Source organism: Saccopteryx bilineata, chromosome 2 (assembly GCF_036850765.1).
Source record: "Saccopteryx bilineata isolate mSacBil1 chromosome 2, mSacBil1_pri_phased_curated, whole genome shotgun sequence".
In the NCBI taxonomy this organism is placed as follows: domain Eukaryota; kingdom Metazoa; phylum Chordata; class Mammalia; order Chiroptera; family Emballonuridae; genus Saccopteryx; species Saccopteryx bilineata.
The window spans coordinates 320,145,798-320,161,939 of record NC_089491.1 but is presented as its reverse complement, the minus strand read 5'-3'; the positions used below and the strand labels follow the sequence as shown (position 1 = coordinate 320,161,939).

The 16,142-nt window shown below is 37.0% G+C and overlaps 1 protein-coding gene and 1 non-coding gene across 5 annotated transcripts in view; one reads left to right on the top strand and one right to left on the bottom strand.

Annotated features, from left to right (window-relative positions):
* Positions 1 to 16,142, bottom strand: part of FOXP2 (forkhead box P2) — a 673,365-nt gene that overhangs the window by 192,040 nt on the left and 465,183 nt on the right. The window lies entirely within an intron of this gene.
* TRNAI-GAU (transfer RNA isoleucine (anticodon GAU)) lies at positions 7,094 to 7,169 on the top strand. Its single transcript has one exon. It is a non-coding gene; the product is annotated as a tRNA-Ile (tRNA).

Below are 16,142 nucleotides of genomic sequence, written 5' to 3'. Positions count from 1 at the left end.
ACATGTAGCTATCTTTGAAGTCTACATGTTAGTGAATTTGATGGACCTTGTAGCAGATATTTCATTCATGCAACTAATGTTTATTCAGTCCTTACTCTTTGTTAGGTAGTATACATGGAAAGTAGACAACATAGGCAACTTTCTTGTCCTCTCAGAGTCTGCAATGTAATCAGAGAGAAGAAACAATGACCTTTTAGTGTTGTTCTTAGTTTTCTGTTTTTTCATTGTGTTATACACAATATGACACAGATCATTGCATTTCATTGGTCATGCTCTGCTTTGAAAACTAATTATTTACAATATGGTACATGAAAATAATGCACAGTTCTTCTTTGAAAAACTAATGACCAAAAGATATAAAAAAAAATTCACATGGGTGAAACTCCATGTGGCTAGTAATTAAAGAAGATTATAATTTTTAATTATGCCACTGCATTCCAGAAGAAATTGTTTTTCTGTAAGGTGACTGACAAAACTTTTTAAAAAACAAATAACCCACAGTATAAGAACCCAATTATCTTAGCCTGTAAAGGAGAATGTGCTCAAGTTTCTTTCAAAAGTGGCTTCCTTTTTTTTTTAATCCATAAAACTTCTGCCCAGAGGAGTAAGCTGGTTAACTACACATTTTTAAGTGCTTTCCAATGTAATGTTTCTCCTCTTTAAATTAATCATTTTGGCTTGTTATCAGAAAGGAAGCCCATGAAGGAATGCTTATAGAAAGATGAATAGTTAAACTGGAAATTAAAACTTTTTTTCTGAGGGTCACACTGGAAAGATGCTTTGCATACTTGGAGAAATCCCAATTGGCCTTAGCTCAAAATGGCACTCTTCTTCCAACGTCTCAAAAGATATTAAACCTCTCATAGAAGGGGGGTTTTCTTGCCCCTCACAAAGGCTTCTTATGATTGCAGCCTGATCTATTTAAGAACTGTATACTTTCTCATGGAGGATACATATTGGCACTCTCTTGTAATTATCTTCATTTACATACTGGCACCTGACAATCCACTCACCAGAGGGGAACAGTAAAGCTGTGCTTGCTCTGATCGTCTCTGCACTGAAGCTAAGCCATTACCCCGAGTCCTGAGACAAGCTATTGTGAAGTCCCCTGGTATTTCTACTGCTATCACTCGTATGTTTTTATAGGAGAATGTTCACTGCCAGAATCCTCTGGCAGAAACTCAATTTCGGAGTCCAATACTAATTCATTACAAAGTCGACAACAGCTGGGACACTGGTATACACAAATGAGTCATTCTGAAATAGGAGGACAAATCCAAAATATACACAAAGGACCTTCCTGTGATTCCAAAGCCATGGAAATAACTGTAAAATAGGAGGATCTTGTCAACATCTCACCCTGCTCTCACCAAATGTTACCTTTGCAGTCTGAGCCCCCATGGTAGTGCTACCTCCTTTGGCTCCTTTTTTAAAGAACTATTTCTAAAGGTCTCAGCTATGTCCTATTTAATGTAAGAAATAACATAAAGAACACTTTAAGCTCAACTAGCAACAGGGCAGTCACCTTCTGTGTAATGAAAAGGTCCTCCAAAGATGAGTTAGATAATAGGCACCAGGAAAGAACCATACATAGAAGTGAAACACAAAATAGGAAAGGTGACAGTGATTGAAAATAGTGACAAAGACCAGTAGGACATTTAAAATTTCTTCTGTTTCTATGGCTACTTACTGTAAGAATGATATTAAGTAACTAATAAAGTGATAAACCCCACCTAAATATTTTTTTTAAGCAAGTGAATGAGAGAGAGACAGAGAAAGAGAAATGAAGGGACAGATAGACAGGAAGGGAGAGAGGTGAGAAGCATCGACTAATAGTTGCGGCACCTTAGTTGTTCATTGATGGCTTCTCATATGTGCCTTGACAGGGTGGGAGGCTACAGCTGAATGACCTTGGGCTCAAGCCAGCGACCTTTGGGCTCAAGCCAGTGACCATGGGGTCATGTCTATGATCCCAAGCTCAAGCAGATGAACCCATGCTCAAGCCAGATGAGCCCAAGCTCAAGCTGGTGACCTTGGGGCTTTGAACGTGGGTCTTCAGCATCCCAGGCTGACGCTCTATCCACTGCACCACTACCTGGTCAGGTTCCACCCAAATTTCTAATTTCTTACAATTTATTATACTCTTTGGGTCAAAAATGCTGCCACTGTTCTGTGAAACTGTTAGAAAACTATATTATATGTGAGAAAAATATAAAAATTATTTCATATGCAAGAAAAATAAGAACATATTTAAACATCACAAATGTATTTGAATATTGATGAATAGAGTTAATTTACAAATATTGTGTAAAGTATTAGCACTTTGCTTAGAGAGTGAAATGATATTTCAAAATATATATTTAAATTTATTTTGTAAATCTATAAACACTGTATAAAAAGGATAAAATATGTATAGATATACAAATATAATAGATGTTCTTTCCATGGGCTACCTGAAGATGTCTTTAAAATCAACTTAAATGATAAAATTTATATTCAGGCATGGCCGTAATGATACAAATATTAAATTCTTTTTAAATTTATTGATTTTTAGAGAGAAATGGAGGAAGAGAGAGAGACAGGAACATCAGTCTGTTCCTGTATGTGCCCTGACACGGGATTGAACCAGCCACCTCTGCACTTTGGACAACTCTAACCAAAGCTCTTCAGCCAGGACATAACACAAATATTTTTGCATATTAGAAATAAATACTAGTAATATTAGCTTCCATTTTGCTTTAAAATAGGGAACTGTTTGTCATTTGCTTTGTGTCCATTGTTCCTATTCTAAGAAAAAGTAATATAACACTAAATATTCCCATTAAATATTTAAATAAGAAAACTATTATGTTAGAATCTAAAAATTAGAACTTTTTAGCTGAAATTTATCTTTAGGAAAAAATGGTTTACTTTGCAGATTTATGTTTAAATAGGACTACAGAAAGAATGTGAAAATTTGTGAAAAACAAACCAATTTTGAAGACTCTTCTATCATGCTAAACTCTCATTTCAATTCACTCAGGACATCCACTATGATGGCTCCCTACCCAAGTGGTCATCAGATTCACACAGGATGCTATTTTATAAAGATAAATTCTGGGGCTCCACCTCCAAAGATTCTGATTTAATCATGTTTGAGGTGAGATCTAAGAATTTCAATTTTTTCAAAGCTTAAGAAGTAATTTTGACGATTAGCCAAATATGAGAACCATTGCTCTAGTCTAGTGGGTAAAACATTGGACTCCCAGTAACTGTAATCAGGTTTATTATTACCACTATTATTATTATTCAGTATAATAATATAATACATTATACAATGTATGGTGAATGAAGAGATGTCACCTGAGTATTTGCTGTTCCATCTCCACCATATTTTACTCATTACTAACACTACCATGAAACAATCAAACATTTTAAAGCTAAAACAAAAAAAGGATTGAAAATATGTCATTAGAACCCTGAGGTCGCAGGCTTGAACGTGGGCTCGCTAGCTTGAGTGCGGGGTCGCTGGCTTCAGCGTGGGATCACAGACATGACCCCACCATCTCTGGCTTGAGCCCAAGGTTGCTGGCTTGAGCAAGGGGTCACTTGCTCTGCTGTAGCCCCCCTGGTCAAGGCACATATGAGAAAGCAATCAGTGAACAACTAAGGAGACTAAGAAGCCGCGAGGAAGAATTGATGCCTCTCATCTCTCTCCCTTCCTGCCTGTTTATCCCTATCTGTCTCTCTCTCTGTCTCTCTGTCTCTGTCACCACAAAAAAAAAAAAAAAAGAAGAAGAAAGAAAATATGTCATAATTTACCGAGGTCACAAATTTTTTTAATAGTACTAATTTGATTCCAAGATTTCCAATTTCTTCTTTACTATATCACCAATTTTAAAGGTATACATAGGAATATAAAATTAAAATTTTAAAATAATTTAGATTATTCCATACTCCACTTAGTTCTCAGCAGATGATATTCCTCCTTCAAGACCCGTTCCTTATCCACTTCACCCTCCCTAGAGAATCCTATCAGAACCACGAGGCAAGGCTTGGGCCTGCTGTCCTCATCCGTACTCCTAGAAACTTCTCTGTGTTTTTCCATGGGAATTGCTGTATGAAGCCACTTCCATCTCACTCCCCAGCTTGTCAGGTCCAGAGAGCCTCAGAGGTCTGGGCTCAGGCAAAAGAATACAGAGACTCCATTAGTATTATTTTAGTTACATTATGATTAAATAAGCTTTTGAGAGTTGGTGTGGGATCATGCACAACATTGTTTCTATGGGAACAGGATTCCTGTTTCTAAACAGAAACAGGAATGGTTATGTGCAACAAAACCTATTAGTCAGTAAGGGACAGCCTGTTAATACATCTTAGTCAATGAAAGCTTTCATAAACACACTTCTCTCCTATCAAGGTCTGTGCCTTTCTGTTCACAGGAAAAGTCTTTGAATAACATAAATTGGAAAAAGCTTGTAAACAGACATTAAAACATGGTTTTTAACAAGTATAAAGCTAATGACCAATCATATTGGAAATGAAAAAAGACCCAAATTATACTGAAACAAAACCAAACTCAAGTTATAACAATTTCAGGCTGATAAAGTAATAAAGACATATAGTAGGGTTGAGCATTTAAACCGTAAGTTATTCTACCGTTTACCATTTTCATTTTGTTACTGGTTTTAAAAGTTTCTTTGTAGGGAGAGAAAGTAGCATTTTCTGCCATATTACTTTTTGTAATTAAAATTAATTGCAAGAATATTTATAGAAAAATATAACATGAAAAGTAAATGATGCAAAATTAAATTTCAGCAATTAAACATAATCTCAGATTTATAGAAAAGGATATGTTGGCTTTCATGAGAAAAATGATATAAGTAAAAGTTAACTGGAAAACACCACAGTGGATTATTCTTCTTACTATTCCATTATGAATTTAATGTAACTGTCTAGCCATCAACCCCTTAAGTTTAACTTTGCCTCTACTATCTTCCAATATACATTTTAAGAAAAATTTCTGATGAATTCTCCTCTAAACACTTGGCTGATCTTTGGATTTCCACTGAATTTATTCCTCCCTCACCCTCCATACTCATCAATGCAAAAGCTTTCTGTTACAGAAAACTTTCTCTGATACAAATCTTTTTTCATTGCTCAAGCACACAACCAGTTTGTATCAAGAGACATAGAGAAATGTCAGTATGTTTTTTTTTTAAGAGACAGATTTTTTTTTTTTGAGAGAGAGACAGGAAGGAAGAGAGAAGGGAAAGAGAGAGATGAGAAACATTAACTCATAGTTGCTTTGCTTTATTGTTTATTGGTTGCTTTCTTGTATGTACCTTGACTAGAGAGCTCCAGGCGAGCCAGTGACCCCTTGTTTAAGCCAGCAACCTTGGGCTTCTAACCAACAACCTTGGAATCATGTCAACCAACCCGCACTCAAGCCAGAGACCTGTGTTCAAGCTGTCCAGCCGGTGCTCAAGCTGATAAGCCAGCATTCTAGCTGGCTACCTCAGTGTTTTGAACCACACTCTTCAGTGTCCTGGGGCGATACTCAATCCACTGTGCCATCATCAGTCAGGCAATATGTATTTTGAAAGTATATTTTATTCAATCTTTACATCAATTTGGTTCAAAAGATTATATATTTGTCTATGGAAAGTCTCCTTGAAGAGAAGTTGAAATTCAACGATCAACTCTGTAAGTTATGAATACGCAAAAGGATACTTCCAGAGAGGCAAAAGTTACGTTGAACTGTGTCTTCTTTCTTATCTGTTTGTTATGCTATTTTCATTTGCCATCCATGTCCAGTCCATTTCCCCCGCCTTCTGTACCAAGCTGTCAACACAGGTAACTGACACAGCCATACAGAGTAACCCATGAATCAGACATGGGCCTTCAGGAATTTGGCTATAAAAATAGAGTGACACATCAGTGTTGGAAATAAAATCCCTATGTCTCTACAAATAACCAGGGAAGTTTAATTGCATTGAGCTGAAAATGTTGGTTCCTCGCATTCAGCAAGTCTCGTGTAAATACTTTAAATGTGAAAGTTTAAGGCAGGACCCAGCAACACGAAGGTGGTATGGACAAAAATGAACTGCGAGCTTCTTTTCTTCAACTCATCTTTTAAATTTTATTTTAAGTTTATTCATTTTAGAGAGAAGGAAAGAGAGATGGAGAGAGAGAGAAACAGATGTGTTGCTCCACCCATTCATACATTCATTGCCTGCTTCCTGCATGTGCCCTGACCCGGGATCGTACAACCTTGGCGTGCCGGGACGGTGCTCTAACCAGCTGAGCTACCTGGTCAGGGCCTCAGATCATCTTTTTTTTTTTTTCTTTTTTAAAGATTTTATTTATTAATTGAGAGAGAGGAGAGAGAGACAAAGGGGCAAGGAGTGGGAAGCATCAACTTGGAGTAGTTGCTTCTCATATGTGCCTTGACTGAGCAAGCCCAGGATTTTGAACTGGCAACATCAGCATCATAGGTTGATGCTCCATCCACTGCACCACCAGGGTCAAAACTCAGCTAATCTCTTAAAAGTCAGAGTTTCCTCGTTCTTATTCATCTTCCTTTTCCTCATCACTCTGTAGACTGGTCGTACTCTCAGTCTTCACTGCATGGCTTCTTCCTCCTCCAAAGCTCAGTGTTTCAAGTGTTCATGGTTCTTTGGACAACTTTTCCCCCTTCCCTTTTATTCACATTTCTCCCTTCTTTCATTTATTAGGTGTTCTTATTCAGATCCATAATTTTAAGTATAATCTATGTGTTCAGAACTCATAGATTACTATTTCTAGTTCCCATGCCCCTCAAAATCTACATTCATTTGCCTTGATCATGCCATTTGCTGTTCAAATAAGCGTATGAAATTTAACAATTCATCTAATGAATTACTTATTAATAGCCCACACCCAAATACCCTAAAAACAAAACAAAAATCAAGACTAAACTAACCAAACCAAGAAGCTCTTGTTCTTTTTCAACTCACCAATGTGGAAGAACCCTGAACGTTCCAGTCACCCTGTATTTCTCTTTCCCTCTCCAATCCCTCAAGTCAGTTCATCAGCGGAATCCTTGGAAAGCATTAAGAATCTGAGAGCTTGGGCCCTGGCTGGTTGGCTCAGCGGTAGAGCGTCGGCCTGATGTGCGGGGGACCCGGGTTCGATTCCCGGCTAGGGCACATAGGAGAAGCGCCCATTTGCTTCTCTACCCCCCCCCCCTTCCTCTCTGTCTCTCTCTTCCCCTCCTGCAGCCAAGGCTCCATTGGAGCAAAGATGGCCCGGGCGCTGGGGATGGCTCCTTGGCCTCTGACCCAGGCGCTAGAGTGGCTCTGGTCGCTGCAGAGCGACGCCCCAGAGGGGCAGAGCATCGCCCCCTGGTGGGCAGAGCGTCGCCCCTGGTGAGCGTGCCGGGTGGATCCCGGTCGGGCGCATGCGGGAGTCTGTCTGACTGTCTCTCCCCGTTTCCAGCTTCAGAAAAGTACAAAAAAAAAAAAACAACAAAAAGAATCTGAGAGCTTGACCAGGCAGTGGAGCAGTGGATAGAGCATCTGATTGAGACGCAGAGGACCCTAAGTTCAAAACCCCAAGGTTGCCAGCTTGAACATGGGCTCACCAGCTTGAGCATGAGGTAGCTGGCTTGAGCATGGGATCACAGATATGACCGCATGGTCACTGGCTTAAGCCCAAAGGTCGCTGGCTTGAGCTCAAGGTTACTCGGTCTGCTGTAGCCCCCCAGTCAAGGCACATATGAGAAAGCAATCAATGAACAACTAAGCTGCTGCAAGAAAGAATTGATGCTTCTTATCTCTCTCCTTCCTGTCTGTCTGTCCCTAGCTCTCTCTCTCTCTCTCTCCCCGTCACACACACACACACACACAAAACAATCTGAGAAACTTCATAGCACTTCTACAACCAGCCTAGACCACACTCTCGTCATTTCATTTCTGATCTCTTATAATTCTCTGTTGGTTTCCTGTTTTTTTTTCTTTTCCTTTTCACTCCCATGTACTTTGCATTCAGCAGCCAAATTTCCTTTTAAAACTTAAATAGTATCATGTTAATTTTTTTTCCAAGACCTTCAAGGAATACTGTTACTTAGAATAAAATCTGTTACATGAATTATCGAATTACTACCTATTAGATCAAATTTCAGCCCACGATTCCCTTTACTCACAACGATTCCCTTTACTCACAACGACCTCCTTGCTAAATCTCAAATAGAGCACTCTCCCATCTCAAAGCCATTGCACATGTCACTCCTTCTGCTTAGCATACCTCATATATACAAGGCTCTCATCAGAGAGGTCTTTTTGACAAACCTATAGAAAAGATCATCCCTCAATGACTCTATCCCATTAGCCTCCAACTTTATTTTTCATTACGGTATTTATCATTACATTATAATATGTATTTGTTTGTTCACATAGTCCCTAACTAGAATATAAACCCCATGAAGGCAAAGACTTTCCTGAATGTGTATCTGTATACATGTCTCCAGTGTTAAGAACAATACCTTGCGGCCCTGGCTGGTTGGCTCAGTGGTAGAGCGTCGGCCTGGCGTGCAGAAGTCCCGGGTTCGATTCCCGGCCAGGGCACACAGGATAAGCGCTCATCTGCTTCTCCACCCCTCCTCCTCTCCTTCCTCTCTGTCTCTCTCTTCCCCTCCCACAGCGAGGCTCCATTGGAGCAAAGATGGCCCGGACGCTGGGGATGGCTCCTTGGCCTCTGCCCCAGGCGCTAGAGTGGCTCTGGTCACAACAGAGCGACGCCCCGGAGGGGCAGAGCATCACCCCCTGGTGGGCAGAGCGTCGCCCCCTGGTGGGCGTACCGGGTGGATCCCGGTCGGGTGCATGCGGAAGTCTGTCTGACTGTCTCTCCCCGTTTCCAGCTTCAGAAAAATACAAAAAACAAAACAAAACAAAAAAAAACCAATACCTTGCATATAGTGGTGCTTAATAAATATCTGTCCAAAGAATAAACAAATTATTAAATACAAATACTCCAAGTAATATCATGGATTTACCTATCATAGAACACTAAAGTCTTCCAATTCCTTATCTCTAATATAAACCTCTCTAATATTTACAGATTCAGACTTGTATTTCTGTTGGAAAGAAAATGTTTTTACTTGTATATTCCAGAGGTACCACAAACTCAAATGCACCCAAACGTGAACTCTCTCCTATCCTCTAGTTTTATTCTTAATATAAAATTTTGATTGAGATGAAAGGCAGTCCCCCAGGCTACAAACACACACACAAAAAATTTAGAAACATGCTAGATTTATCCCTTTATCTAGGTTTCTCCACACCCAATGCAATCCATTCTCATGTCCTGTCAATGCTGTGTTCATTTCCTCAGCACCACGAATACATCAGTCTTATCTTCGGATGACCTATTGGAATCACCTACTATCTGAATACCTGCTGTTTATTCTTAAGGCTTAACTCCAGGCAATCCTTTGTACTGATGCTACTGTAGCCTTATTAAATTCAAGCTGAATTCTGTCATTCTCTACTAAAGAGCCCTTTAATTGCTCTCATGTCTAAACCACTAAGGGGATTGCTTGGGTTCCATAGGGCTTTCCTTTGGAACAGGTGTCCTCTGTGGCCATTGACCCAGAGCGCTCACAGCCAGGTGATCTTGTGTGACTAGCTCATGAGCTCTATGAAGGGAGGCGAGACTCTCGTTTGTTTATTTCACCCATGTATCCCCCATTCCTAGCTACTGTACCTCACATGTGATAGCAAACATTTGTTAACTGAATGAGTGACCACACTTATGGACAGGATAATCCCTCTGCCAGGAAAAGCATTGTTCTATCTTGCCCTTCCTTCCTTTTGAAAAGTTGTCATACCCTTACTTATCTTTTATGACTAAGCATCTGCACTTCCCTGACCTTCCCAAGCAAAAAGTTTTATCTTGTTATTCCACGGCCCATCACTATGTCATATTTTTTTAAATACTTTAATTATTTAATAAAATGTGTTTTTAATTTCTATTAATTATTTAATAAAATGTATGTGTGTGTGTACTCAATGGTAAGGAATGTGTCTTATTTTTTTAAAATTTCTAACAGTTTACTTATTATAGTTTCTGGCATATAGCAGGTACTGTTTTGTTGAAAGAATACTAAATGTTAACCCAGGGGTCCCCAAACTACGGCCCCGCGGGCCACATGCGGCCCCCTGAGGCCATTTATCCGGCCCTGCCGCACTTCCGGAAGGGGCACCTCTTTCATTGGTGGTCAGTGAGAGGAGCACTTTGACCATCTCATTAGCCAAAAGCAAGCCCATAGTTCCCATTGAAATACTGGTCAGTTTATTGACTTAAATTTACTTGTTCTTTATTTTAAATATTGTATTTGTTCCCGTTTTGTTTTTTTTACTTTAAAATAAGATATGTGCAGTGTGCATAGGGATTTGTTCATAGTTTTTTTTTTTATAGTCCGGCCCTCCAACGGTCTGAGGGACAGTGAACTGGCCCCTGTGTAAAAAGTTTGGGGACCCCTGTGTTAACCCTTGCACTTAGGTGAAAAGAATTCAGTTATATCCATCGCTGTGGCAAAGCTTTCTAATTGTATATCCAATATGCATTGTTTCCTTATTCCTTACTAACAGCAACATGATTTTATTAGAGAAGGAAATGTATCCTTGTGAAAACTGTGTTTCTATGTCTCTTGTAACTTGAGTATAGCTGTGAGAAATAGAGGAGACATTAGCAAAAGTCTGCAGTGGACTTTAATAAAACCTCTGTTGTCCTTCTATAGGTATTCTCTTGTCCTTTGGTTTTTCCCTTCTCCCTACATGTCCTGAAACTTACAGTCCTTGCTCTCTTGTAATTGTAAGAATCAGGTCAAGAGAATTATGAGAACTTGAGCTTGCAGCCAACAAATCAGTGTTAACAAATGGTAACTTTCAGGCTTTTCAGTTTTATGTAAAAGATCCATTTCCTAATTTGTTTATTTCTCAGTTTTTAACATCTCTCCATTTGTATCTGAACACAAGGCTTAAATGATAAATTTAGAAAATAAACAGTAGAGTGCATCATCCTTGAAATGAGAAATATATAAGGTCTACCGGAAAGTTCTGTCCGTTTCTATCACAACAAGTTTCGACACGTAAGTAAGCACATGTTTATTTGGCGCATGTGTCCTCTCTATTTTTATCACTAATGTATACATACTGACGTAACAAATTAACTAAAACAAAATTGATTCACATTAGTTTTATGTGTGAAGCCATAGTGTACCCATGGCTACTGATAAAGTTCATTTACGCCACTGTAATTTTTATAAATTTCAACAAGGAAGAAATGCTACAGAAGCATGTCTGTCGCATCCACCATATTCCTCGGACTTAGCACCCTCCAACTATCACTTGTTTTTGTCCTTACAAAATGTTTTGAAGGGCAAAAAATTCAAAAATGAAGAAGATATCAAACAAGCACTGGTTCAATTATTCGCATCAAAAGATAAAACATTTTTCAAAAATGAGATATACAAATTGCCCTCATGCTGGCAAGAAATCATTAATAATAATGGCAATTATATTATTTAATAAAGTTTATTGATGGTAAGAAAAATTCGTATTTTGTTTTATTCCAAAAAAACAGACAGAACTTTCTGGTAGACCTTATATTTGTGGTTCTGAGATTTAGCTCAACCTTAACTTTTGGTCAAAATAAGTATTATCACTCTAGGTACACAACAGCAAACCTGCATCCTAGAAAACATCACCGTTATAATAAATCTATCATTATCAGTGAAACATTATTCACACACTTTTCTGTGTTAAGATGGTTTTAATGAGAAATTAATACAATTTTAGACTTCGGAAAAGAAAGCAAGCAGTTGGAGTTTTAACAGATTTTCTATTTTGCCTTATTACATCATTGGCTGTAAAAGCTTGTTTTTAGTTTCTTTTTCTTGGTGGGGAGGGGTTGGGGAGGACTGGGGAAAAGTATGAATCTCACTTCACAAGAATCTATTCTTTTCCAAGAAACCAACTGATAGTGTTGCCTTGGGTTCTAAACATCTTCAACAGTATTTGCTTTCAGAGATGGGTGGTAATTAGAGATGGTTAAGCTTAACATCATAAAATATATTTTTATCATTGAATACCACTTCATTTCACACTTGAAAGGTTTAATACAAAAGAATCCCACAAAAGGTATCCTACACAGCTGTGTACTCATACAGCAAGTACAGACACAGCCACCATAATGAATTTAACTTATACAGCACATATCACCCCAAAGTTTCTGATTCATTCGCTGATCCATGCATTCAATGATGAATTCCTAGTGAGTGCTAAACACTGAGTATCTCATCAGTGTGACCTGAACAGTTCTGAAACCCTAAGAATTTTGAATTCATACACTATTTTAAAAATATTATAAATATTTAAATTAAGTGGCAATAAACATATTTTGTGTAATCTTTAATACTGATATTTAAACATATTGAATAATCTGTCTATGCAAGTATAACAATAAGAATAAATGGCAAAACATACTTTAATGATTGGTATATCGCAAGTGAAAATAAATCTCAAATAACTGTTCAAAGAGGTGTCATAAAAGTGATTAACATGGCTCTGGATGGTTGGCTCTGTGGCTAGAGCAGTCTGGCATATGAATGTCCCTCCCAGGTTCAATTCCCAGTCAAGGCACACAGGAGAAGCAACCATCTACTTTTCTCCTCTTCCCTCTCCCTCCTTTCTCCCTCTTCTCTTATCACAGCCAATGGGCTTGGTTGGCTCTGTCAGCCTCAGGAGCCAAAAATAGCTCAGTTGATTTGAGCATCTGCCCCAGAGAGGGGTTGCCAGGTGGGTCCCTCTCTGGGCACATGCATGGGTCTGTAATTTATAATTAAGTTTCTCAGAATTAACATTTTGATGTTACTAATGTATGATTTCTTTCCTATTTCTCTGCCATGTTTTGTCTTAGCGTAAATAATTTGCAACTACATAATTAATATGATAGTACCATAATTATTTAAGACTTAAATTTTATAAAATCTATGAAGTAATTTTGGAGGTGTTAGAATTATTTTAACATAAAAACTAAGACAGAAAATTTAGGACAAGATCATTTAAGCTTGCCAAAGTTCATACAGCAATATGTGGGTAACTGATCTTGGTTATCTGGTAGATTGCTCAATCTCATTGTTCATGTCTCCTTAGGATAAGCAAAAAGCCATACTGATTTTCTTGTCAACATATTAATTCATTCACTAAGCAAATATATACTAAGCATCTATTAAGTGCTACATACTGTTGTTGGTAATAATATGAATGCTATCAGCTCTTCTGCTAGTTTTTAAAATTTTGAAATAGAGGTAGCAAAAAGAAAAAAGTTGCTGATTTTAAGGTGTTTCAGAGAAGTGCAAATGGCAAAAAGCATATATAAAAACATGATTAAGAAACAGAAAACTCAGGGAAAAGAAAACAGAATAGGGGTTAGGAATGGCATGAAACCATATGGCAAGCTTCTAACCTCTCCCTTCATGCATAACAGATACAACTTAACCATAGAAGCATTTTTATCCACTGAAGAGATAAAATTTTAGAATCGTTCTGAACAAAAAAAATTAACTATAGATATTAGCTCAGATAATATCTATTTGCCTTCTAGTGCCATAGTAAAACTGGTAGAGCTGGGGACCTAAAAGAAGTTGTACTAAGTCTCTAAGAGCTTTTTGGTCTTGTTCTGAAATCAATTAGATAGCATAGAAATGTGTGTTAGTATGTGTGTGTATATTTTTCTTAACAGGGACAGAGAGAGAGTCAGAGATAGGGACAGACAGACAGGAACGGAGAGAAATGAGAAGCATCAATCATCAGTTTTTTGTTGTGACACCTTAGTTGTTTATTGATTGCTTTCTCATATGTGCCTTGACCATGGGCCTTCAGCAGACCAAGTAACCCCTTGCTTGAGCCAGCAACCTTGAGTCCTAGTTGGTGAGCTTTTGCTCAAACAGATGAGCCTGCGCTCAAGCTGGCGACCTCGGGGTCTGAAACCTGGGTCCTTCTGCATCCCAGTCCGACGCTCTATCTACTGCACCACTGCCTGGTCAGGCTGTATGTGTATTTTTAAAGAGTCAATTACTCTAACTTTATTAGTCTTTAATCTTCAAACACTACTAAAATAATTTATAAAAATTGATAAATATGTACATAAAACTAACCTCTCTGTATTAAAAATAATGGAAAAGAACAAGTGCAAAGAACAGAAAGTAATGAAAAGACTAACATTGTAAACGTAATTCAGTTTCATTAATTTGAAGTCGTATAGCAACTTGAAAACTTAAGCTAAGTGTTGCCAAGTAGAGGTCCTGCTGACCTGCCTTAATTAACAACCAAAATTATAATTACCACATTATTTATATAAGAAAATGCTCTTAATGATTTCAAGTGTTGGAAAATAATTTGATTCCTTAAATCCTTTCTCCATAATCTTGATTTATGAAAATTTGTTTAATTAATCTAAGTTTATTTTATAAATTAGTGAAATATTTTACCTCTAAAAAAGAGAGACAGCAAAAGAGGATAGATAAAAAAGAGTGTTTGAGGACCTGTGTATATAAAAACCCTATAAAAAATCAATGATTGTAATTGAGAAGTAAATAGCTAAAACGTAAAATAAATTAGTTAATTTCTAATTAAATACAGTCAAACTAATTGTCTAGTCTAGAGATGTAGTTTAAGTTCAGATTGCTCTAGTGAAAAAAAAATCTGATGTCAAAGCAGAGTGAGGTCCTAAATATATATTTTTTTAATCTGATACCAAATGCTTTTAAAGAAGTCATTTAATCTCTGTCTACCTGATAGGGAAAAGAAGGGGTCACAAAGAGGTTATGATGATGTCAACATGATTCCAAACATCTGGATGAAATCTGAAAAATTTATCCATATATTGTATATATGGAAAACATCTGTCTATTTGCATAATTTGTTTAGTTTCATCCAGATGCTTGTCATATTGACACAACCTTCTCTGTGTGACTTTTTCCCTTCTGAGTGAATACTGATGCAGACTCTTCTCAACATTCTAATAGGTAAAGCCTATGTATAAAAGATAAAATGTATAACCAACATTTTATATAACTTCAGTGGATTTTGCCTTAAAAGTGAGCATAATAGAGTAGAACTAGTTATAATATTGACATGAGGGGCAGAAATAACCTTTGTTATGGGTTGATTGTGGGTTGGCAGCCTTTTACTCTACAACTGTTGCTGGGAGTATCATCTGCACAAATATAGAGCAAAGCGCAGGTTCTTATCATCATGGTTCAACACTCTTTTGAGTCATTTAAATAGAAAAAAAACCTGACAATATTGTTAAGGTAAGTAGGACAAATGAGAAAGGAGTAATTAAAGATTCTAAATAATTGCTTCAAAATAATCAATATAATCACTAATGTAGAGTATAGATTATGAGATTAAGAAAAGCAAATTAGAAAAATATGGAAAATGAACTGACTATAGATTACACTAAGAAATGAACTCTGCAGTTTATTCAATTAACCTACTCTGTGAATAATTATCCAAATATGCATCTGTAAGAACTATACTATCACTTTCAAAATGCTTTTCAAATATCTTACTTTCATGTACTACATAGCCAGTCCATTTGGAAACTGAAGCTCTATAAATTATATTGAGTCTAAATTTGTCTTTATTTGGTTAGGAATAAACATATGGCTTTTTTTTTAATGGCCACTATTATTCATGCCCCCAAACCACATAAATAAAAAAATGTATTTGCCTATTAGAGAAGAAGCATTATTTTTTTAAAGAATAAAAAAGGGACAGAAGAGAACAAAGTTATTTATTAATGAAGTTCAACCAGAAGAATAAAATAATGTGAAAGTTTATACTAAAGCTAGATTACAAATATAAAGTAAACTTTTAGTAGTTCTAAAAGGTGAATTAATTTAAATCAATTTAACTTAAAAGATAAAATTCAAACAAAATAAATTATACTGACATTTACATTAAATATATAATTAGATAATAAAATATCCTTGATATGGATAAAGCATAATATCTAAAAATAGGCTATTATTAATTTTTTTATATCTAGCTATATATGAAAAAAAGAGTATGTACTAAAATCAGGATCACTGACTGTGATTTTATATCATTAGT